At 38.3% G+C, this 24,787-nt stretch overlaps 1 protein-coding gene across 1 annotated transcript in view; it reads right to left on the minus strand.

Annotated features, from left to right (window-relative positions):
• Nucleotides 1-24,787, minus strand: part of nrxn1a (neurexin 1a) — a 1,764,001-nt gene that overhangs the window by 1,373,453 nt on the left and 365,761 nt on the right. The window lies entirely within an intron of this gene.

The raw sequence follows: 24,787 nt of genomic DNA on the forward strand, positions 1-24,787 counted from the left end.
GAAGCAATTCCCATGTCATATTTTATTATTTTGACATAAAATGCAATAATATATTTGATTTTTAACCAGTTTCCAAGCTTATCAGAACTGTTTTGATGTGGCTGGCTATGTTATTATATTGCTTCCTTTTAAATTCATTTTTTGACCAAAATAAAAACAGAGAGAAGAATTTTCATTAGCTTTGCAAAAACATATCCAGCATTTAAAAAAAATAAGAATTCTGTTTGCTCATTTTAAGCTTAAATACATGAACTTTATTGTGGACATAATTAACCTAGAGTGGGGTTCTCACTCATTGTTGTTTTTCTCTTTGAAGAATAACTCTGAAAGGAATGGAGAGCTGGATCTTGCATTTGTACATCCAAATTTGCTTGGGCGTGGGCAATTGTAATGACAATATTTCTGAAATGATTCTGATTCTGCTATTCACACCAAGGTTGTAAGAGCTGAGTGGTAATTCAGAGCAAAGGGTCATCAGCACTTTGCCTTTGAGTTCCCAAAGGTCCTTGCAGTAATCCACATTGTTGAGGCTAGTGCTCTACAAGTAAAAGTTTCTTTTGCATTTGACAAGCAAGGATCTTCTGTAAATTAACAAGTATTCATTTTAATCCATTTTCAAAGGATTAAAATGTGACACATCAAACGATATAATTATATTATACTCATCTTAAAAAAGCTTGTTCACTTAAATATGTTTCCAAATCAAATAAAAGCTAGGGCATACAATACAAAATTAATATGAAAGGAAGAACATTCATCAAGACTCCTAAGCCAAGTCTTCGGTTGTCCATCGAAATCCGATGATGATGTCCACTCCTTTAATGGTGAGATCCTTGATGACTATACAGTCTATACAAGTACAGTTGTGATGAGCAGAAACAAGTTATGATCTCAACAATAGCATTGCATAGGTGAAAGAGATTCCATACAATACTTCCTTTTCCACTCTTCTAATGCCCTATTACCCTATATAAACATACTAGTGAAATTTAAGAGACTACTAGACAAGTATATGGAGGAATTTAAGGTGGGGTTTTATATGGGAGGCAAGGTTTAAGGGTTGGCACAACATTGTGGGCTGAAGGGCCTGTACTGTGCTGTACTGTTCTATGTTGTATGTATGTTCTATTGACTCTGCATAATGATCTTTCACCAGCCACATCCTTCATTTGCTCTGTCTACACACTAAACTTTAATCCTGGCCTTTCACTTTCATTTTACATGCTAAAGATATGGAAATACTCTACCATTTCATGAAAACAGATTAAAACATCCTGACGTCGCACAGGCATCTCTTCAGATACCAGCACCAGGAGTGCTTTAGAAACACTGGGAAGGCTGCATCAGCTAGACTGCCATCAAGCTTGTGACAGAACACAAGATACAAGAGACTGCAAATGTTGGAAACTGGAGCAACAAACAATCTGCTGGAGGGACTCAGTGAATTCAGCAGCAGTTATGGGGAAAAAAAATGTTTGATGTTTTGACCCACAATGACAACACTTCTCCCACAGATATTATTTGACTCATTTAATTCCTCCAGAAGATTTTTGTCACTCAAAATAATCAAAGTTTTCTTTTAAGTACAAAGGATATCTAAATATATAGAATATTTATTTAGAAAAGGCTTTCATTTACTTATTTGGTTAGTTATGATTAATTAAGTTTATTTTTAAAATATAAAACGCTATTCACTCATCAGATCAGAACAGACTCTCTTCAGAAGAATACACTGAGGGAGCACGTTGGAAGAAACCGTGGCGTATAATGGCTGAGCTGGGGAGCTCACCAATCATCAGAAGGTCTGAGTTGTGTGAAATCACTGCCAGTGCATCTACAAAGACATACTGGAATGGCACAGAAAAAGCTGTCAAATAATCATGTTGTATGATGCTCCAACACATTAAACCTCAGTTGTGTATAACCTCACGAGCCTCCAGCACATCAGATTACTCTTACATTTCTTTCAAGGCCTGGTTTGGGACTCATCTATTTTAATATCTGCACTGCAATGTTTTCAGCTCCTCTATATCACTCAAACTTGTAAATATATTTGGCAACTAATTCTTATCTGCTTATTAGTTGAGCACTTGGAGAGTGCAGGGATTTTCGAGGAGATTTGTCTTTGGGAGTGTTTAGACTAAACGTGTTACTGAAATTCAATGCAGTTTAATTCAACACAGCATTTTTGGTTTTGTAATGTCACTTTACACAAGTTTCAATTAAGAGATTCCTGTCTGAATTATTGGTTGCCAGGCTAAACTATTGCATTTTCATTAATTTGTAAAAGAACAGCAAGGAATGGAAAACATGAAATGTGTAGAGCAAAGCACAGAAGCTGTCATGAATTCTCACAGATCTATATTCAACACAATTCATAACAAATGGGAAGATTTAGGTAAAAGATGGAAACCTGGCAGTGGGAAGAACTGCAGATGCAAAACATGGAAGTTACGGTTTCCCACTCACCTTAATATATTTAACTACAGAAAGTTTTCTAAATACCTCCTACAAAGCATTAACTAAGTAACATACGTAACAAGATTTCACTCCCAGAAGAGCTTAAGGACCTATGCTCACTTTAACATAGAGGGAACTTCACAAAACCTCACAGCCCCTGATGATTGGGAATTTAGTCTCCAAGACTGATATTGGAACATCTTTCTTGAGGGTGAACCCGAGGAAAGCATCAGGCCCAGGTGGTGTGCCTGGCGGAGTATGGAAGGCCTGTGCTAATAAACCGGCTGGAACGTTTACTGATATCTTCAGCCTCTGGCTTTGACAGTCTGAAGTCATGTACCTGAAGCAGGCTTCAAGCATCCTATGCCAAAGAAGTACATGTTAAACTTCCTCAATGTCTGTTGTCCAGCAGCACTTATATCCACTGTGATGAAGTACTTCTCATGAGGCATATCAACTCCCGTCTGAAGAGTGATTTGGATTTTCTCCAATTCATCAACAATCACAATGGCCACTTAGCTCTGGGACACCTGGACAATGAAGATGCATGCATCAGGATGCTCTTCATTGATTACAACTTGGCATTCAACACTATCACCCTCTTAAATCTAAACACAAGGCTCCAAGAATTAGGCCCCGATACCTCTCCATGCAACTGGATCTTCAGTTTCCTCACTTGAAGATCACAGTCAGTTTGAATTGGCGACAACATCTCCTCCACAATCACCATCAGCACAGTTGCACCATAGGGTTGTGCTTCGTTTATTGCTCTACTTGCTTATAAATACGATTGTGTGGCTGAGTCCAACTTCAATGCCATATTTAAGTTTGCTGATAATGCCAGTTTTGTTGGCCGAACCAAATGGGGTGATGAATCTGCATAGAGGATGAAGATTGAAAATCTGGTTGAATGGGGCCACCAAAAACCTCACACTCAACATAAGAAAACCCAAAGATCTGATTATTGACTATGGGAGGAAGAAGCTGGAGGTCCATGAACCAGTCCATATTAGGGGATCAGAGGTGGAGAGGGTCAATAACTTTAAATTACTTCACATTACCATATCAGAGAATCTGTGCAGGGACCAGCTTGAGGGCTATCAGAAGGCGAGACAGTGCTTTTACTTTCTTAAAAGTTTGCATAGATTCAGCATGATCTCCAAAATTTGGACAAACTTTGACAGATGCACTGCAGAGAGTACACTGATTGGTTGATTCACTGCCTGGTATGGGAACACTAATGCTCAGGAATGGAAGTCTACAAAATGTGGTGGATACAGCCCGGTCCATCACAGGCAAAGCTCACCCCATCATTGAGCGTATTTACAAGGAGTGCTGCCTCAAGAAGGCAGCATCCAAAGACCTCCATCATCTCGCCCATTGGGCAAGAGGTACAGCAGCCTTAGTTCCCACACCACCAGGTTCAAGAACAGTTATCACCCAGCAACCACCAGGCTCTTGAACCAGCATGGATAACTTCACTCAGATCAATGCTGAACTGACTCCCTAACATATAGGCTCACTTTCTACAACTCATGCCTCAGCATTATTTACTTACTTTAGTTATTTGAATGATTTGTCTTCGTTTACACATTGATTGTTTGTCAGTCATTATGTATAGTTTTTCAGAAATTCTATTATATTTCTTTATTTTCTAGGAAATGCCTGCAAGAAAATCCATCTCAAGATAATATATGGTGATGTACTATGATAATAAATTTACTTTGAAATGCTCACAATAGGTTTACTGAACAACAATTAGCCTGACCGGCAGAATGACTGTCTTTTGAGTGGGAAAGGATAAAACTTGGATAGGAATACAGGTAAATGGAGAGTGAGTATACAAGAGGAAGGTATTCTGAAATCATAGGATATAGGAAAGATCAGGAAAAGTGGAGCATTGGGTAATACGTTTGTTAAAACTAAAGGATTTAGAAGTCAAAAACAAGTCACATATGAGAAAGGAAAATTAATCTGCAACTAGAGGAATAAATGTAAATAGATCTGACAAATACAATAGACAAACATAATGGAAAGTAGGCTTCAGTTCAAATCATTATTGGAAACTTATTACACTTGATGTTGCTGTTTTTAAATAATAGTGAACCTTATCAAATCCTTTATAGTTCTCATTTTATATTAACTTCCAGAGATATCTAAAATCTAATTTTGTCTCTCTTGCCCTGTTTCTTCAGCATACTCTTACAACCCTTATTCTTATTAAGTGATTAGCTTGATCCTATCTACCTACACCTGATGTGTCTAGACAGAGCTTCAATATCCCTCATCAAACAGGATTGCCCAATTAGAAGGGGAAGTGAGGAAATTAACTGAAATTGAATGTTCCCTCTTCTTCAATTCCCCACTCTGCCTACCCCCTCCCCCTTATCTGTCCTCATCACCTCCCTATCATCTCCCCCGGTGCCCCTCCTCCTCCTCGTTCACCCAGGGTCCACTCTCCTCTCCTATCAGATTACTTCTTCTCTAGCTCTTTACCTTTTCCACCTGCCACCTCCCAGCTTCTTACTTCATCCCCCTCTCTCGTACCTGGCTTTACCCATCACCTTCTCGATTGTATTCCTTTCACTCCTTCCGCCCTCCTTCCTCTTCAGTCCTGATGAGGGATCTTGGCCTGAAACATCAACTGTTTATTCTTTTCCATTCATACTATCTAAACTGCTGTGTTCCTCCAGCACTTTGTGTGTGTGTGTGTGTGTGTGTGTAACACTTGTAATATACCAGTCTATATGCTGAAGTGAAAAAAAAATTTCAGAAGTGCATGAAACTTGCTTCAGGTGCAGATAATAATGGGGTAACCGAGATCTCTCCCAGAAATTTTAAATCAATGTTCATACAATCAGTAGATAAAAAGTACAGCCAACAATTCAAAATTATAATGATTGAGTCAATTAAAGGCGGCAATAAATCAGAAATAGCCACTCAATTCTAAAAGTACTCTGAACTGAAGATCAACAATCAAATACATCGTGATGATTGATCAGTAGGCACCAAAATCTCAGTCCAGCATTAATTTTGGTCCTTTGAAACATGAATCATCTGCCATCAAAACTGACATAAGAGCTCAAGCAAAGTGTATATCATTTATTCAAAGACTCTTCAACACCTTATCTACAGCTTTCTTTCTTAATGTATTCTCTTCAGAAAATCCCTTGTCCACCTTATGGAAACAAGATTCACAGAAAAAGACCTTAGATTTCCTTCAATAAATATTTGATTGTAAATCCTCAAGAGAATTGTACTATTCAATGTAAATAAAACTTGCCTTCATTAATAGTTGAACAGCCAAAATAAAGTATCTTTTTATGTATCTATTGCTACCTCAAATGCTGTTAATAGTGCATCTGGAAGCCATTGTACAATATACAGTGGATTCCAGTTAACTGGGCCATAGTATTCACGACAGCTGCTTATTTGTGGCAACACCTAAAGAACAAGAACTATTTGAGAAAATAGCTGGGGTTCCCTTCATTTACAGTTTGGGACATTATGCCACTTAATTGGGACAGGAGACTGCTGCCAAATAGTTTCTAACTAGCATCAGTCGTGTGCTCGTGTGGCTGTTAGACAGAACACAATACATAGATTTTTAAAAATAGCATCAGTTAATGTGCTGTGTTTAAAAAAAACAGAAATCTTGGTCACTGATAGTTGATAAGAAATGAGCATTATGACAATTCAGAACTGTTTTGTGTCAGGTCTGAAAATGAAGCAATTTCACTACTTCAACAAGTAAGTAACTATGAAGAATTTGAAGATATCTACAAACATCTCCAATGTTACAATGAAAATAAAGATTTGGAGGATGAAATTATTGAAAACATTGTATGAGGGCAGTCCATTATCTATATTAGGTGGCTGTGTTGAATCATTTGTTGGTGGTTGTCCATTGTATCTGACAGGAAAACCAGTGTGGGAGAATTTTTAAAAGTTAAAAAAAAACACTACACTGGGACAGGTCCACTCTCTCCATCTCAGAAGATTGGATCCAGCTGTACGAGTTGTCGTCACAACTGGGGTCTTCTTTGGTTGCAGTAGATGACCATGACTACTTCTGTGCCTCATTGTGCCCTTCACTCTCCCTGGAGAGTTGCAGAACCACCTTCCTGGCTATTGGATCTTACTGTGGATCTCATCTGCCAAGCCCCCCAGACTTCATTTATAATCAAAAGAACACAATACGCACACCAAATTAATTCCTCCATCAATAAATATTAGGAACAAATAGTTTGTTCAGTACTGTAAAGATATTGGTAGTCTTCTAATTTGTTCTGTATTTCATTTAAATACATAATTTGTTACTCAGTTAAACAGTACTTTGTCCTTTTTAAAATACCTTTTTTAAACTTTTTCCATAAAACTTTGACTAATTGGGGCAGCAACTTAATTGGGCCAAAATATATCGGCCCTGATGTATCCCAATTAACTGAATCCCACTCTATATCAAAATAATCATGCTGGTGATTATAAATACCCTTCCAGAACTGGATTTCATTGAATATGATGGTCCAGGTTTTAAGAGGAAATGCCAATAGGTCCCTGCACAAATACCAACAGGTTCAGGTTTTCTATGCATGCATCAATATGAAAGTTGACACCTGCTTGCTTGATATTAATGTCTACATTTTGACACAAAGAGTTCAGCTTTCCAGTGTGAAAAGCAATAGTCGTATTTTAAAACTTGTGTGGAAATCCACTCAACTACATCTAATGCTATTCTCTTTTGACAGGCAGTTCAAATCCATCAGAAACAGTGAACAGTTACAAGTGATAGTACTTTTAGAGATTTTTAAATTCTTAGAGTTCACACATAGATTTATTATTGTTCATATTAGATATTGTATGATTAATTTCATCAGTCTCAAAAATATTTGAGTATTTATGAAGGTGACAGAAGAATGTGTTAAACGGGACCCGAGGAGCAACATTTTCACACAGAGGTTGGTGCCAATGGAAGCTGAAGAGGTAGGTGCAATTACAACTTCAAAAAAAAGGACAAGTATATGGATAAGAAGTTTAATGATAGGGGTCCACAGCATAAAGAAGGTTGGGAACCCCTACTTTAGAGGAATACAAGGCAAATGCTGGCAGGTAGACAAATCATGCAGCTTGGAGAAGACGAGCTGAAGGGCCATTTTCTGCTCTGTTCTGAGGTAAGGGGTGACTGTAATCTGAGCACAGCCTCATGGCAGCTGGATTTAAATCTATTTAGATTTTGTGTAAAGTTTAGTGGAAGAATTTTTTTTAAAGATCAGATATTAACTAGATAGGGAAACAAGAGAGGTGTATGAAACTAAAATGACTGTTCATGGAAATAAAGAAACAGAAATTGTGGTACATGGCTCCCTGGACATACTGCAGTATTCAAAAAGGTCATAGTTGAACTTAGTGAAATATCGGAGAAGGAGGCTACAACCACCATTTCTGTAGTCACCCTTCACCGAACCAATGCAGGCTAATAGGTCCCTGAGATTTGTTAGCCCTCGGAGAGGGGATGGGAACTAGAGTGATAGGACAGAGAATGGTATACAAGTTGATGCAGTGTGCAGTGAGACTGTGGGGAAGGACAGGCAGATGATGGGGCAAAATTGCAGTCAGTGGGATGAGACGAAGTGCAACATGGGGGTAAAAATTGAAAAGGGTGATGAATACAGGACTGAAAGTGCTATATTTGAATCCATGCAGTATAGATGATCTTACAGCGCAGTTACGAGATTGGCATGTATGACATTGTGTGCATCACTGACTCAAGCTGGAAAAAAATGATCATAGTAGGGTGATTAACATACAAGGATACCTCTTGACTCAAAAGTACAGATAGGTAGGCAAAAGAGGTTGGGTGGCACAGTTGGTAACAAACTGAAATCTCATTCTTCGAAAGAAGTGGCATATGATCAGAAAATCTAGAACCCTTGTGTGTGGAATTAAGAAGCTGCAAGGTTAAAAATACCCCATTGGAAGTTATATACAGGTCTCAGAACTGAAGCCAGGATGAGGGATATAAATTTCTATCAGGAAATAGAAAATATATTTAATAGGGGCAATATTAAATTAGTCATGGGGGGATTTCAATATACAGGCAGATTGGGAAAATCTGGTTGATGCAGGATCAAGGGAGGGAATTTCTAGAATGCCGACAAGACAGCTTTTTAGAGCAACTTGTGGTTGAGTCCACTGGCAGAAAGACATTTCTAGATGGTGGTTGTGTAACGAACCAGATTTGATTAGAGCTTAGGGTAAAGGAATCCTTAGGAAGCAGCGATCATAATATGATGAATTCACCCTGTAGCTTTGAGGGGGAGAAGCTAAAGTCAAATGTATTAGTATTACAGAGGCACAAGAGAGGACTTGGACAAAGTTGATTGTTAGGGGACATTAGCAGAGTTGATGGCAGAACAGCAATGCCTGGAGTTTCTGGAGCCAATATGGAAGGTGCAGGATGGATGCATCACAAACAACTAGTAGTATTCTAAAGAGAGGATGATGGTTTACAGGGAAGTCAAAGGCAGTATACATGGAAAAGAGGGCATGTAATATAGTAAATACTCGGGGGAAATTAGAGGATTGTGAAGCTTTTAAAAACCAAAAGACAACTAAAAAGATCCTCAAGGAGAGAAAAGATGAAATATGAATTTAAGCCGGCAAATTATAGAAAACATTTTTAGATACAGACTAGAAAACAAATGAGCAGTATGCCATAAATTTGAGTATGTCGGGGGAAGGTGGGCAGAAGTGAGTATAGTTGCGATTAGTAAGAAGGTCTGGTAATACACAAGTCATCTCGACCAGATGAACTACACTCCAGGGCTGTGAATCCGTAGAATTCATTACTACAGATTGCTGTGGAAGCTACGTCATTGAGTATATTTAAAGTGAAGGTTGATGGTTTCTTGGCTAGTCAGGGTGTTAATGGTAATGTGGAGAAAGCAGGACAATGAGTTTGAGAGGAATAATAAATCAAAAAGTTCAAGTTACTTTATTATCAAATTACATACATGTCATTATAGACAACTGATTCATTTTCTTGTGGGCATACTCAATAAGTCCATAATAGAATAGTAACCACAACAGAAACAGGGAAATGCTGTGCCAACTGTCTGGTTAATCAGTGTGCAAAAGACAACAAACTGCAAATACAAGAAGAAATTTAAAAAATAAGCAATAAATATCGAGAGCATGAGATATAGCTCCTTAAAGTTGAGTTCATAGGTTGTAGGAACATTCCACTGATGAGAAAAGTTGAGTGAAGTTATCCCCTTTGGTTCAGAGTCTGATGTTGAGGAGTAATAACTGTTCTTGAAACTAGCAGTATGAGTCCTGAAGCTCATGCTTTGCTGATGGCAGAACCAAGAAGAGACAATGATCTGGGAGGCAGGATTTCCTGATGATGAACGTCGCTTTCCTGAAACAGTGCTCCATGTAGGTGTGCTCAACGGTAGGGAGGGACTTACCCCTGATGGACTGGCTGTATCTACTACACTTTGTGGAATTTTCTGTTCATTATTCTATTGGTCATTATGAAATGGCAGAGAAGAGTAGATAGAAACATAGAAAATAGGTGCAGGAGTAGGCCATTCAGCCCTTCGAGCCTGTACCGCCATTCAGTACGATCATGGCTGATCATCCAACTCAGAACCCTGTACCAGCCTTCCCTCCATACCCGCTGATCCCTTTAGCCACAAGGGCCATATCTAACTCCCTCTTAACTATAGCCAATGAACTGGCCTCAACTGTTTCCTGTGGCAGAGAATTCCACAGATTCACCACTCTCTGTGTGAAGAAGTTTTTCCTAATCTTGGTCCTAAAAGGCTTCCCCTTTATCCTCAAACTGTGACCCCTCGTTCTGGACTTCCCCAACATCGGGAACAATCTTCCTGCATCTAGCCTGTCCAATCCCTTTAGGATTTTATACGTTTCAATCAGATCCCCCCTCAATCTTATAAATTCCAGCAAGTATAAGCCTAGTCGATCCAGTCTTTCATCATATGAAAGTCCTGCCATCCCAGGAATCAATCTGGTGAACCTTCTTTGTACTCCCTCTATGGCAAGGATGTCTTTCCTCAGATTAGGGGACCAAAACTGCACACAGTACTCCAGGTGGACCAAAACTGCACACAGATGGGCCGAGTGGCCTAATTATTCAATTATGTCTTATGGTCTTTCATTAATTTACCTCTTTTCAGTTCCTAAATCTGAATTAGGTCCTTTGTTTTCTATTTTACATTTCATGACTTCTAGATGGCAGATACAAAATACTTATTTAATATCTACCTTTTCCCTTCTATTGTCTATGTCCAACTTCCAAATATGCCAATTGGTTCTTTCTACATATTTGTAGAATTTCTTAAATTTGTTCTTCATGTTCTATATAATGTTCTAGTTTTGTTATTGTCTCCTCCTTTTCCAGTCATGAGAGTCATTGTTGTTTCTAATATACAGTCGATTCTCAGGTCTAATACTATTCTGAAGAGTCTAAGCTCTTTCTTTCCATCTAATACCATTCTAATCCTTTTGTTTTCCTCCAATGATTCCATGGATGCGTTATTTTTCTCATGGTGTCTTTGTTTTTCCAATGGAAAGGACATTCATTGTGTATTGAGAGTCTTTTTCCCCAATAGTTGCTATTGCCTATCTACCAACATAGGATTTCCACTAATCTCCTGGTCTATCTTCGCCAATTCACTTTTATTATCTTTAGATTAAGTCTGTTACTCTCAAACCAAATTGAATATAATGATTCCCTGTATTCCAGAGGATATATTACTGTACTACTAATTAATCCAATGACAAAAAGCCACACAACTTGTCCTGATTCCATCACAATAAACTGTTCTAAATATTCTCCATCAATTGATCCTCAAAATAACACTTACCAACTAGATTTGCCCAGTCTACATCAAGTTCTTCATGCCTATTACATTACTTCTGTTACAAAGTATTTTCAAGCAATAATCTACCACAGATCAATAAAATCTATTGTTTGCTCCATCCAGGGATTTGTTTTGTGAAATTGCTTTATGCCATGCAAACTGATCTTCGGAGTCAAGATCATTTATTTTGACATCATTGTCAGCACACCACCCTTTATCCATCACCCTGAAACACCAAGTACTGAGCCAAGGTTACCTTGCAAACATATCTCTCTGATGCTAGTTAGATTTAGTTCATTCTGCCCAGGGGCTCAATACCAATACAAACTAATTGGGCCAAACATCCTATTATCTTGCAATATGGATTATATTTCCCCATGTCTTTCTATGTGATTCCGATATCAGTTAATTGACATAATTTTTACCTTCCATTTAAATTATCTATTTAGCTTTACCCCTCACAGCTTGCTAGATACACCTCCTTTAATTTTGCATTTCAGCCACCAACCTCAAATACATTCAAGAGAAAAATATGTCATGGAAAAGGCACTGATGCTGTCTTACTCATCAGACCATTTCACGCCTGCTTTACTTGGCAGTCAATACTTTGTCCAAAGCATATACACCACCGAACTATCATGGGAGTAATATTGTTTTATCATTAGAATAACTATTTAATCTCTGCACACATTACCAGTGATGCTAAAATTATGAACTTCATTACATTGTGGCTCCATCCCAATGAAAAATGATTATTCAGATCATTTAGTTTGATCCCTCCTGCCTTGATGGCAAAACATTTCCTTTAACATTACTGACAATACTAGAAGGTAGACTAGGCACAAGTTGTTATTACAAGAAACTAGTTCTACAATTTCCAATCAACGCTTATCAGACTTTTGGCTTGCCATAACAGGACATACAATTTTTGTGAGTTTCTCATTTTAATTGTGAAACTAAGAAACTTGAAATTATCTTATCACAACTCCTTTTGAATAAGCAGAGAAGTTTGTTAGGACAGTAAAGTCAGTAGGAAAATATTGTTACTTTATATTCTTCTTGTCTGAACCATTGGAAAAGAAGTCAATGACTTTGTTACAGATGTAAGTGCATTATGAACTATTATTTGGTTCACTGCACACAATAAACACAATCTGTGGCCTCTCATCGTTAATTGCTAACATCCCATTTGAAACTCATGAGGTAATGTTTAGAGTTGACCAAATAAACAGGTGGCTAACTACAACATCAAAAAAAAGTTAATCCTCTATTAGATTAGGATCCATTAATGTCTTGCAGACTAGGTGGGGCACAGACACAGGAACAAATTTATTTTTAAAGCATATTTCCTTAAAAACAAATATAAAACAAAATTACTCTTGACCAGAAACATGGCATAGTAGCATCTGTGCATATATTAGTCTTCAACAATTCAATTACACTGAGGTAATTTGAAGCAAATTGTGGAAGCTGGCTTTAGAAAACAGAGAGTCGTGGCAGAGGATGTTATTCTGACTAGAGGTCTGTGACCAGTGGTGCTCTGCAAGGACCTGTACCGGGTTCTCTTATTTGTGAGACATGATTTGGACAAAAGTGTAGGTTGATTGTTTAGCAAGTTTGAAGACAACACAAAAATAGGTGAAGCTGTGAATAGTGAGGAAAGTTGTCAAAGGATTCAGCTGGATATAGGACAATTAGAAATATAGGCAAAATTATGGCTGATGGAGTTTGTGAGGGGTTGTACTTTGGGAGGTCAAATGCAAAATACATTGTACATGGCAGAAAATTTAGGAGCACTGATGTGCAGTAGGATCCTTCGATGCAAGTCCATAGCTCCCTAAAGGTGGCAACACAGAGGATAGAGTCATAAAGAAGCCATGTGGCATCAGTCAAGGTGTTGAGTGAAAAAGCTGGAAAGTCACGTCGCAGATTTATTAACCTTTTGTTCAGCCACATTGAAGCATTTTGTGCGATTCTGGTCGCCACATCACAGGATATGGAGTCAAGACAGTACAGAAAAGGCTCATTAGGATGTTACCTAGATTATAAGATATTAATTGTGAGAAGTTGGACAAATTTGGAACCATTTCTGTGAAGTGTCATAGGCTGAAAGCTAACCTAAGGAAAGTGCATAATATTGTGAGAGGCACAGATTTTATCGTTAGTCATCATCTTTATTTGGAGGGGTGGGGGAGTTTAAAGAAGATTTAATGGCAAGTTTTTTTTAAAAAAACAGTGTGATAGGTGTCTGGAACAGGCTGTCAGGGGAAATAATGGAAGCTAGTATGATAGCATTGTTAAGGAGGCATTTGACAGGGGCATGAACTAGCAAAGAACTGAGGGATAAATTGATTATTAAGGTCAGCATAGATGTCATGGGCTAAGTAGCCTTTCCTGATGCTTCACATACTTCTATACTGCATATTTAGCACTTATCCAAGGATGAATTTCACTCTGTCATTTTGTATATTTGGCAATTATTCAAGACAGTTATGTTTGCTATCTGTAAGATAATGAACATATTTTGAAGAATAAATAACATATTTCAAGGGACAAAAATACAGACTGAAGAGGAAGGAGTAAGGAAATTGGATAAATTAGATTGCTGTCACAAAAATCTTGCATATAGTCAATTGGAACAAATTATCTCCTACAAGATGCAGTTTGGGAAGCTGTCCAGCCTTTACAGTATTGCCTCCCAAACTAAAGCCATGACTAGCTGGAAGGACAAGGGAAACAATCATGTGAGAATACTGCAATTTTCAAACTCTCTTCAAAGTCACACATCAACAAGACTCCTACCATTCTTTAAACTTCAATAGGGCTAAATCTTGGAAATACATGCATAGCTTTTCTGTGGGAATACTTCCATCACACAGGCAACAGGATTAAAAGAGGAAGCTACTAATTATTTTCTCAAAACAAAATAGTGATAGGCAACAATATCAACACTGACATCATAAATAAATGAAAACATATACATCCGCCTGTAGCAATTGCCAGCCGTGAAATTGAGTTTCAAAGAAATATTAATCATTTTGTTTATTTCTAGGCAGTTACTTCCAATATCCCAGGGAAAAAGCTTGGCATCAACTATACAAAATTCATTATTCTTCTGCAGACAGTGCACAATGTGCAACATCAAAGTGAAACGCATATTTTTTTTTAGCTTTATTTACTTGGACATATATTCCAGAAAGTTAAACTAAAATATTACTTATAATATTTTGTTTCTGTTTATTAATATTTACAAAATTGCTCACATTTTCTATAAAGTAGAATAATCTTAAAACTTCAGATAAATTGTTTATAAGTTTTCATTTACTTTTATTATTTGCTGTTCAATGTAGCTCAAAGTGATGCAATAGAAAGTTCTCAATATTCAAAAACTATTAAAGTGGTATGAGGATAGACTAAACTCATAATGGGGTACAGCAATTCATTTTCTGCAAATTTATTCTGTAGTAATTGAAAATGGGTAAAATAGGTCAAATTAGACAAGTTGTTACTCTCCTGCTGTAAAATATTACTGCAGCTTAATGTCCTTCATGATCTTTCAGATTGTATTACTGACACGGCCTTAAAAGGAAGCAGGAATGTGGGTACCACATATCAGGGATGGATTGCTACACTAAGTCCCAGTTTAAAGATATGTTTCCTAAGCTACCGTCAAGAAAACAATATTTTTAAGCAAACTAACAGCTCTTGAAAATATAGTTGTCTTATTTATATAAAAGATAACTTTGCTTGCATACTTGTTGAAGAACGCTTTTAATATTTTACACATAGAAACTACGTTAACAGTGGGACAGAACTTTGGCTTTAATGAACATTTCATTTTGATGCAAGCTGATGATAAATGGCCACATATCATGCCATTCAATCTTTCCTGAGTCACTGACCACCTTTTTATCTTAAACCACTGTGTTAAAGAACTCATACTTAGCATTTGTTCATCATCCACTTGAATTAAGTATGTACTGTAAGTATATCAATAAGCCAAATTTCTCCCAAGTGCTACACTATGAATTTTCATTATCTCAATATTTTTCTGTGTTTCACATGATCACTGTAAACTCCTGTACATTCATTCAAAGCAAAAGGTTGTGATGCTGAAAGCAATGTTTTGGATGTAGTTGTAATTCTGGCCAAGCAAATAATTGTGTTATTTAACTAAAAAGTAAGATCCATTGCTTGATCCCTCTGGTATCACACCCAATCAACCCAAAAACGACAACGACTGGGAATCCTAGGACTATTTATTTTTTTAAAATATATATTTTTTATTTAGTTTTTTTTAAAAGTCACATCCTGTTGCAGCTACAACAGCATTTCAGAAAGTTGCTTTATTGGTTTCAGTGTATTACAATGTTCTATAGTTTCAGGATCAGTTCCTGTGGATTGGAGGGTGGCTAATGTTGTCCCTCTCTTCAAGAAGGGAGGAAGAGAGAAAACAGGGAATTATAGACCGGTTAGCCTGACGTCGGTGGTGGGAAAGATGCTGGAGTCAATTATAAAAGATGAAATTACGACACATCTGGATAGCAGTAACAGGATTAGTCTGAGTCAGCATGGATTTACAAAGGGGAAATCGTGCTTGACTAATCTTCTGGAATTTTTTGAGGATGTAACTATGAAAATGGACAAGGGAGAGTCAGTGGATGTAGTGTACCTGGACTTTCAGAAAGCCTTTGATAAAGTCCCACATAGGAGATTAGTGGGAAAAATTAGGGCACATGGTATTGGGGGCAGAGTACTAACATGGATTGAAAATTGGCTGGCTGACAGAAAACAAATAGTAGCAATTAATGGGTCCCTTTCGGAATGGCAGACGGTGACCAGTGGGGTACCACAGGGTTCAGTGCTGGGACTGCAGCTGTTTACAATATATATTAATGATTTAGATGAGGGAATTGAAAGTAACATTAGCAAATTTACTGATGACACAAAGCTGGGAGGCAGTGTGAAATGTGAGGAGGATGTTATGAGAATGCAGGGTGACTTGGACAGGCTGGGTGAGTGGGCAGATGCACGGCAGATGCAGTTTAATGTGGATAAGTGTGAGGTTTTCCACTTTGGTGGTAAGAATGGGAAGGCAGATTATTATCTAAATGGAGTCAAGTTAGGAAAAGGGGAAGCACAACGAGATCTAGGTGTTCTTGTGCATCAGTCACTGAAAGCAAGTATAGCAGGCAGTGAAAAAAGCTAATGGCATGCTGGCCTTCATAACAAGGGGGATTGAGTATAAGAGCAAAGAGGTCCTTCTGCAGCTGTACAGGGCCCTGGTGAGACCACACCTGGAGTACTCTGTGCAGTTTTGGTCTCCAAATTTGAGGAAGGACAATCTTGCTATTGAGGGAGTGCAGTTCACAAGGTTAATTCCTGGGATGACGGGACTGTCATATGTCGAAAGATTGGAGCAACTGGGTTTGTATACACTGGAATTCAGAAGGCTGAGAGGAGATCTTATTGAAGCATATAAGATTACTAAGGGATTGGACACGCTGCAGGCAGGAAGCATGTTCCCGCTGATGGGTGAGTCCAGAACCAGAGGCCACAATTTAAGAATTAGGGGTAGGCCATTTAGAATGGAGTTGAGGAAAAACTTTTTCACCCAGAGAGTGGTGGATATATGGAATGCTCTGCCCCAGAAGGCTGTGGAGGCCAAGTCTCTGGATGCTTTCAAAAAAGAGATGGATGGAGCTCTTAAAGATAGTGGAATCATAGGTTATGGGGATAGGGCAGGAACTGGATACTGATAGTGGATGATCAGCCATGATCACAGTGAATGGTGGTGCTGGCTCGAAGGGCCGAATGGCCTACTCCTGCACTTATTGTCTAGTGTCTATTACTCTGCATGACTACCTTACGAGAAAATAGTGTAAAATAATAGGATGCACTCAAATATTTATTTACAAATCCTGCATCCACAATTGAAATGAAATTTGTCTAGAATGTTTAAACAAGAAGCTGGCACTATTTAAACGCACATCTCTGTGCAAGTAACATTTCTGGCAAAAACAACACTCAGTGCTCCTGAATTAGACTGGGGAGATCTGTTCAATTATCCTGATATATCTCTAATTGGAATTAATTCAAAGTAATTTCAAAAATGCAGCTAAAGAGATTCTAAACAAATTTAAAGCAATATTCCTTAACAAAGCATCACTTTGCAATTTAGCTACACAAGCAAACAGTACAAAATGGAGTATTGTCTAAGGCCTGTAGATTCCAGACACTTTTAAAGAAATGTTATATTATAAATCAATGTTCAAATATGTTTCACACTAAATTATAATATAAAGACAAAAAAAAAAACCAGTGCCTTGCCATGTTTTGTGCTATGAATACCATACATTTTCCTCTAGAGAACTCACCTCCTTTAAGATTACTATCTATCACTGGGATTACTTGGATCCTGCAGAGGCTCACAGATGAATGCTGAGAGATCAATCAACTTCTGAAGGAATCACACCTGTTATGATTAGATAATTGTCTGCAGCTGGATATATGAATGCTCCAGCATGGTCCACTATATAATAACCTGAGGTAACAACCTATTTAGATCCAACTTAATCCAGTGTGTTTACATTTACAGCTATCTAGCATTCATATTTCACATTTATTAGCTTTCATGTTATTTTTGACTGTTTCTTTTTGTCATGGAAGACTACTTAGTCAATTGAGTTGATGTGAGCTTATTTTTTTGCAATCCTCTCTCTCACACCAATCCAGTCTATCAAAGGGCAACCACCCTCCCCCCTCCCCCCCCCCCCCACGACCCCCAATCCTCCTGCAAAACACTTACAATTTGGGATGTTTAACAGCTACAAATCAACCTATCAATACCATATTATTGGGAGAAGGCCAAAGCCCCATGAAATCTCAGGAAGGCTGTGTCAACTACACATAGAGCTCAATTGAACCCAGGCCACTGGAACCATGAGGTTGCAGCTTTGTTCCTTGGCTCTAATTTTTCCAGCAAGATCCACCAGCAACACAAGGTTGAAATAAACCTTATTTACTGCACTTAGAACACAATGATTTAGCAATCTTGGAAGAATACTTGACAGGACTTCTTTTCATTTGTTCATCACAATGCTGCAAATTCTTTAATGCTTTTGGCTGCCTGTATGTCATACCTTTTGAATGACTACATGTCAAAGAGGCTGGTTTATAAAATATGATAACTCACTGATGCCTAATTAATTATAGGACTGCTGTGGGCACTTTTACCTCTCTCCTTGCTGTCAAAGGACAATTCACATAGAACTTCATGGACATGTCCTCCAAATGAGCTTCAATATTACCTGGCCTAATTTAAATATGAGGATGAAGAACATTGTTATACAACAATGAATCTAATTAAATCTTAAAGGCATTAGTATAGTTAAAAGGAAGGGACAGACAGAGCCCACAGGGAAGTCAGAAGACTATTTTAAAGGTAATATCCTTCGAAAATGGTGTCAATATAAACAATGCCTTGTTTGTGGAAGCTGTTGATATAGTAAAGGAACAGAATTATTACCTGGACATATTCTGATAAAGAATAGCAAATTTTAAAGCAATCCATGGATTCCAAAAGTGATTTCTTGCACACTGATGCTCTGCCTCATTCTAAATGTTTCCAATCCATGCAAAAATACACATGTTAATGCTAGGACTGGAATGGTTGCAATACTCCAGGCAGGAATCAGGGATCTGGTACACCGTTGTGCTATTCAACTGATAAGTAACACCAGAAATATTGACTTCAACCAAGCTTTTGACAACGTCTCCCATGGTAGTCTAATTCAGAACATTAGATCATACGGGAGCCAAGGTGAGTTAAATTGACTTGGTCGAAGGAGAAATATGATGGTCATGGAGAGTTGTTATTTCAGATTGGAGGTTTGTGACTAGTGGTGCGCTATAGGGATCAGTCCACTGTTGTTTGTCATTAATATTAACCATTTGAATTACAATAATGTCAACATGATTAGTATGTTTGCAGATGACAATAAAATTGGTGGTTTAGCGGATGGGGAAGAAGGTGGTCTAAGATTATAGTAAGATCTAGATAAACTGAGGAAATTTGGCCAAGGCATGGCAAGTGGAATTTAACTCCGACAAATGCGAAGTATTGCATTTTGATCAATTAGACCAGGATGGAATTTACACTGTAAATGGTAGGACCCTAGAGATAGATACAGAATTCCCTTAAAATTCAAGACACATGGTATGCTGGGTAGTGAAAAACACTTAGAAGCTCATTGTTCAAAATGTATTTATATTTAAAATACATATATGCTACCAAATACTGCATTGAGATTTATTTTCTTGTAGGCATTCACAGGAAGTGAAAGAAATACAATAGGAACAATGAAAAACTATACATAAACAGTCAAAAACTGACAAAAAAAACAAAGTGCAAAAGAAGGAAAACCATGCAAATAAAAAAATACTGAAATATGAGTCTAAAAGAGTCTTTGAAAGTGAGCCTGTAGCTTGTAAAATCAGTTCAGAGTTGTAGTGAATTTAAGTCATCCACATTGGTTTAGAAGCATCATCGTTGTAGGGTAATAGCTATTTCTAAATCTGATGGTGTGAGATCTAAGGCTTCATTGTGCAGTGCTAAGTACAGGAGCTGGAATCTCGTGTTATAACTGTATAAATTGTTCATGAGACTACACTTGTGAGTATTGTGTGCAGTTCTGTAATTAAGTGAAAACAAGTGGACCGATGCCTCTTTTTATCGAATGTTCAATGAAGTAGTTGTAGAAGGGCAAGCAGAGATAGAAATGATTTTTACTAGTCTAAGGGGGTTTCCATTTTTATGTTACTGCGGAGGCTAATTAAAATGGCATCTTTGTTATGTTAATCTGGGGAATGCGGCTTTGTTGTGTTAAACACTAAGAAAGTTTGCGCTAACAGTTTGTTTTTGCTTTAGAGTCTGATAAGAGAGTACTATTAACCAATTGGGACAGTTGTTATGGTTTTGGTGTATTTGAAGATACTGTATGCGCGGGGTTTTGGGGCAGAAGGCGGGAGAGCGAGACAGAGGATGGACGAGGTGCTGTGAGTCCACTAATGGGGGTCGGACCCCGAGCGGGACTTTCAGCGAGGAGACGGAGACGGACTCGTGTGGAGCGTCTGGTCGACCACCGTTGTTGGTCCCAGGCGGCCGGTCGAGGTGGTCCGAGGGGTCGTAGGGTGAAGAAGAAGGTCCTTGAGCTCCAACGGTTTTGTGCACGAAGAGATTGAACTTTGATAAGTGTGGCGCCTTTTATTTTCCTTTTATATTTTATTCTCTTTTAATTATATAGTTCCAGTAATATCTATAAACTGTAAATCATTTAATTGCATTTGGTGTATTGTCTGTTATTTGGGTGGGGTGGGGTACCTCACACAGCATCCACACAAACTAATTATCCAGCTTGGCGGGGCCGAGGCTGTTTCCCTAGATGACAGTGAGCCGAGCGACCCTGATTGTGGCCGGGGGGGGGGGCTACACTAGAGTAAGTAGCTCAAGAGGTAGTCAACCAAAGTTGATAAAAAAATGTCACTTGAGTATGCAAATGTTCCTTCTTTGAAATGAGCAATAAAAGAGGAGAACGTGTTAGACAAAGTGTAAAAGAATTGTAAACTTTTTCATTCATGTTGTTAAAAGATATTGTTGGAAACATTAACTTACCTTGTTAAATAAGAGATATTGTATGTGTCAGAGAAGGGAGTAAAACAGTCAGGGGAGTTGCATTACCAATTGGAGAAAATGTCATGTCCATATTAAGAGAGGGCATCTTGGAGGCCTCATTCAGCAAGGCCGTGAGCTCAGGAATAAAAAAAAAAGTCCAATTATTATAATGTGGTTATCCTACAGTTCTCCCAATAGTCAGCAGGTGCAAGAGGAACAAATGATACTTGGAAAAATATATAGAAACACAGTGTTTTTGTCATGGGTGATTTTAACTTCCCCCATATTGACTGGGACCACCCCTACTTTGTGTCAGGGGCTTGGATGGGACAGCATTTGTTAGATGTATCCAGAAAGGTTTCTTGAAACAATATGTATATAGTCCAACTAGGGGTGGGGTCATGCTCAGCTTTCTATTTGGGAATGAGCCTAGTCAGGTAATTGATGTTTCAGTAGGAGAGCATTTTGGAAATACTGACCATAATTATGTAAATTTTAAGATAGTTATGGGTTTTAATAAGACTCATCTTTGGCTGAAAATGCTAAACTGGGAGAAGACTAGGCAGGAAATGTAAATTAGAGTGTCTGTTTGAGGGCAAATCATTACCTAACACATGAAAATCTGTAATGGGCTCTATAGCTGTTTACACTTCATTTTGTATTGTAAATGCTTTACCTTGTTTTCCCTTAGTGCACTGTTTAATAATTTGATCTATATGAAAAGCTTGTAAGACCAGCTTTTCACTGTATCTTAGTACATGTGACAACAAAAATCAAATTCCAACAGCGAGCAAGTTGATGAGTTTAGACCTAGCGTGCATCTGTGAGGATGTATCATAAAACATAGCAAGGTTTCAAAACCTTGAACCACAAGAAATATTTCAAGTTTAATAAAAAAGTAAAAGAAAGTATACATAAGGGTGAGGGAACTGAAATCAGACAAGGCCTTTGAGGAATATAAGAGAACCAGGAAATAACTTAAGCAAGAAATTAGGAGGGCGAAGCAGGACCACAAAATGTTGTTGGCAAGAAGGGTTAAGGGGAATGTCAATACATCTGATTAGAATATAAGGAACCAGAGGATATCTAGTGAAAGGATAAGGGAAAAAAAATGAAATGCTAGAGAAAATGGGTGAGATACTTCATGGCTACTTCCTAATGGTATTCACCAAGAAGGACGCAAATGAAAGCAAGATTAGGGAGGTGTAAGTTGACAGTCTAGGGCATGTAAATATTAAGGAGGAAGAGGTGTTGGATGTATTGAAAAACATCATGTTGAAGAAGTCGCCAGCATCTGATGGACTTTATCCTTGAATACTGAGAAAAGAAAGGAAAGAGATTTCCTATATCGACTATCTCGCTGGCAAATATGCAGTCTCTGGTGAATAAAATCAATGATCTCAGAGCTAAGGTGCTGAATCAGAGGGACATTAGGACCGTTTGTGTCCTTTGTTTCACAGAATCCTAGTTAACCCCTTCCGTACCGGATGAAGCGATTCAAATCGACGGGTTTACTATACACCGTCAGGATAGATCTATAGCGTCTCTCAAAAGCAGAAGTGGAGGAGTATGCCTCACGATCAACTCTTCTCCATCCACAAGTATATTAGTGCTGTCCCAATTCTGCTCACCAGACCTGGAATATCCAGTAATTAAGTGTCGTCCTTTCCTTTTCCTTTTTTTTAAAAAATCTATTTATTTATTTAGTTAGTTATTTAGTTAGTTAGTTAGTTATTTACTTATTGTTTATTAAATACTTTATTTTCAAAAAAACAATAAAATCAACAAGAACATATAAGCTCAGACATAAGCTTTTTACCTACCACAGGAGTTCTCTGGGGCCATTTTGGTAGCAGTAAACATTCCATCTCAGGCCAATGTCAAGCAGGCTTTAGATGATCTGAGCAATGGGATTAACATGCATGAAACAGCACACCCTAATGCCTTCACCATCGTTTTCGGAGATTTTCACCAGGCCAGTCAGAAAAAATCACTAAGAAATTACCATCAACAGATCATTTACAATGACAGAGGAAACAACACACTGGACCATTTCTACACCACCAGCAAGAATGCCTACCATGCTATTCCACACCCTCACTTCGGGAAGTCTGATCACCTGGTTGTATTTCTACTCCCTGAGTATAGGCAGAGACTGAAGACTGCAGCAGCAGCAGTGAGGACCAAGAAGGTATGGACAAGGGAAGCTCACGAGTGGCTACAGGACTGCTTTGAATAGTGGACTGGACTATATTCAGGGATTTATCTTCGAACCTGGCTGAATATGCTGCAGCTGTTATCGACTTCATTAAAACCTGTATGGATGAACGTGTGCCTACAAAGACTTACTGTACATTCTCAAACCAAAAGCGGTGGATGAACAAGAGGCACATTGTCTGCTGAAGGCTAGATCTGTGGCATTCAAGTCTGGTGACCCAGGCCTGTACCAGAAAACCAGGTATGATGTGCGGAGGTCTATTTCAAGGGCGAAGAGACAATTTCGAATGAGGTTGGAGGTGACATCGGATGCACTGTAACTCTAGCAGGGTTTGCAAGACATTACTTCCTACAAAGCGAAACCCAATAGCATGAATAGCAGTGATGCTTCACTACCAGATGAACTCAATGCCTCCTATGCCTGCTTTGAAAGGGAGAACACAACTACAGCTGTGAAGATCCATGCTGCACCTGATGACCCCGTGATCTCTGTCTCAGAGGCAGATGTTAGGCTGTCTTTAAAGAGAGTGAACCCTTGCAAGGCGGAAGGACCCGATAGAGTACTGGGTAAGGCTCTGAAAACCTGTGCTAACCAACTAGTGGGAGTATTCAAGGACATTTTCAGCCTCTCACGACTACAAGCAGGAGTTCTTACTATTTTCAAAAAGGCAACAATTATACCAGTGGCTAAGAAGAATAATGTGAGCTGCCTTAATGACTATCACCCAGTAGCACTCACAACTAGTAGTTCTGGTTGGCACACATTAATTTTGGAGTGGGTGCAGAACATATTCACTAGGATTTACACAAACACCAGAAAATTTGCAGATGCTGAAAATCCAAAGCAACACGTACAAAAGACTGGAAGAACTCAGCAGGCCAGTTCCTGTGTTTTATGTTCTATGTTAGCAAAAGAATCAGTCATCTTTCTTTGTAAGCTGTTTACTTCTCATACTATTTCTAATGTTACTATACAATATGATTGCAGAAGTCTCTAGTACAGTGGCATGCAAAAATTTGGGCATCCTGCATGGCTAAAAGATGACCTGATTCCAATAGGCATACAGTTAAAGATGACACATTTCTTTAATATTTTAAGCAAGATTACTTTTTTATTTCTATCGTTTAGAGTTTCAAAATAACAAAAAAGGAAAAGAGCCCGAAGCAAAAGTTGGGGCACCCTGCATGGTCAGTATTTAGTAACAACCCCTTTGGCAAGTATCACAGCTTGTAAACGCTTTCTGTAGCCAGCTGAGAGTCTTTCAATTCTTGTTTGGGGGATTTTCGCCCATTCTTCCTTGTAAAAGGTTTCTAGTTCTGTGAGATTCTTGGGCCATCTTGCATGCACTGCTCTTTTGAGGTCTATCCACAGATTTTCGATGATGTATAGGTCGGGAGACTGTGAGGGCCATGGCAAAACCTTCAGCTTGCGCCTCTTGAGGTAGTCCATTGTGGATCTTGAGGTGTATTTAGGGTCATTATCCTGTTGTAGAAGCCATCCTCTTTTCACCTTCAGCTTTTTTTACAGACAGTGTGATGTTTGCTTCCA

This window comes from Mobula birostris, chromosome 8 (genome assembly GCF_030028105.1).
Source record: "Mobula birostris isolate sMobBir1 chromosome 8, sMobBir1.hap1, whole genome shotgun sequence".
NCBI classification, from domain to species: domain Eukaryota; kingdom Metazoa; phylum Chordata; class Chondrichthyes; order Myliobatiformes; family Myliobatidae; genus Mobula; species Mobula birostris.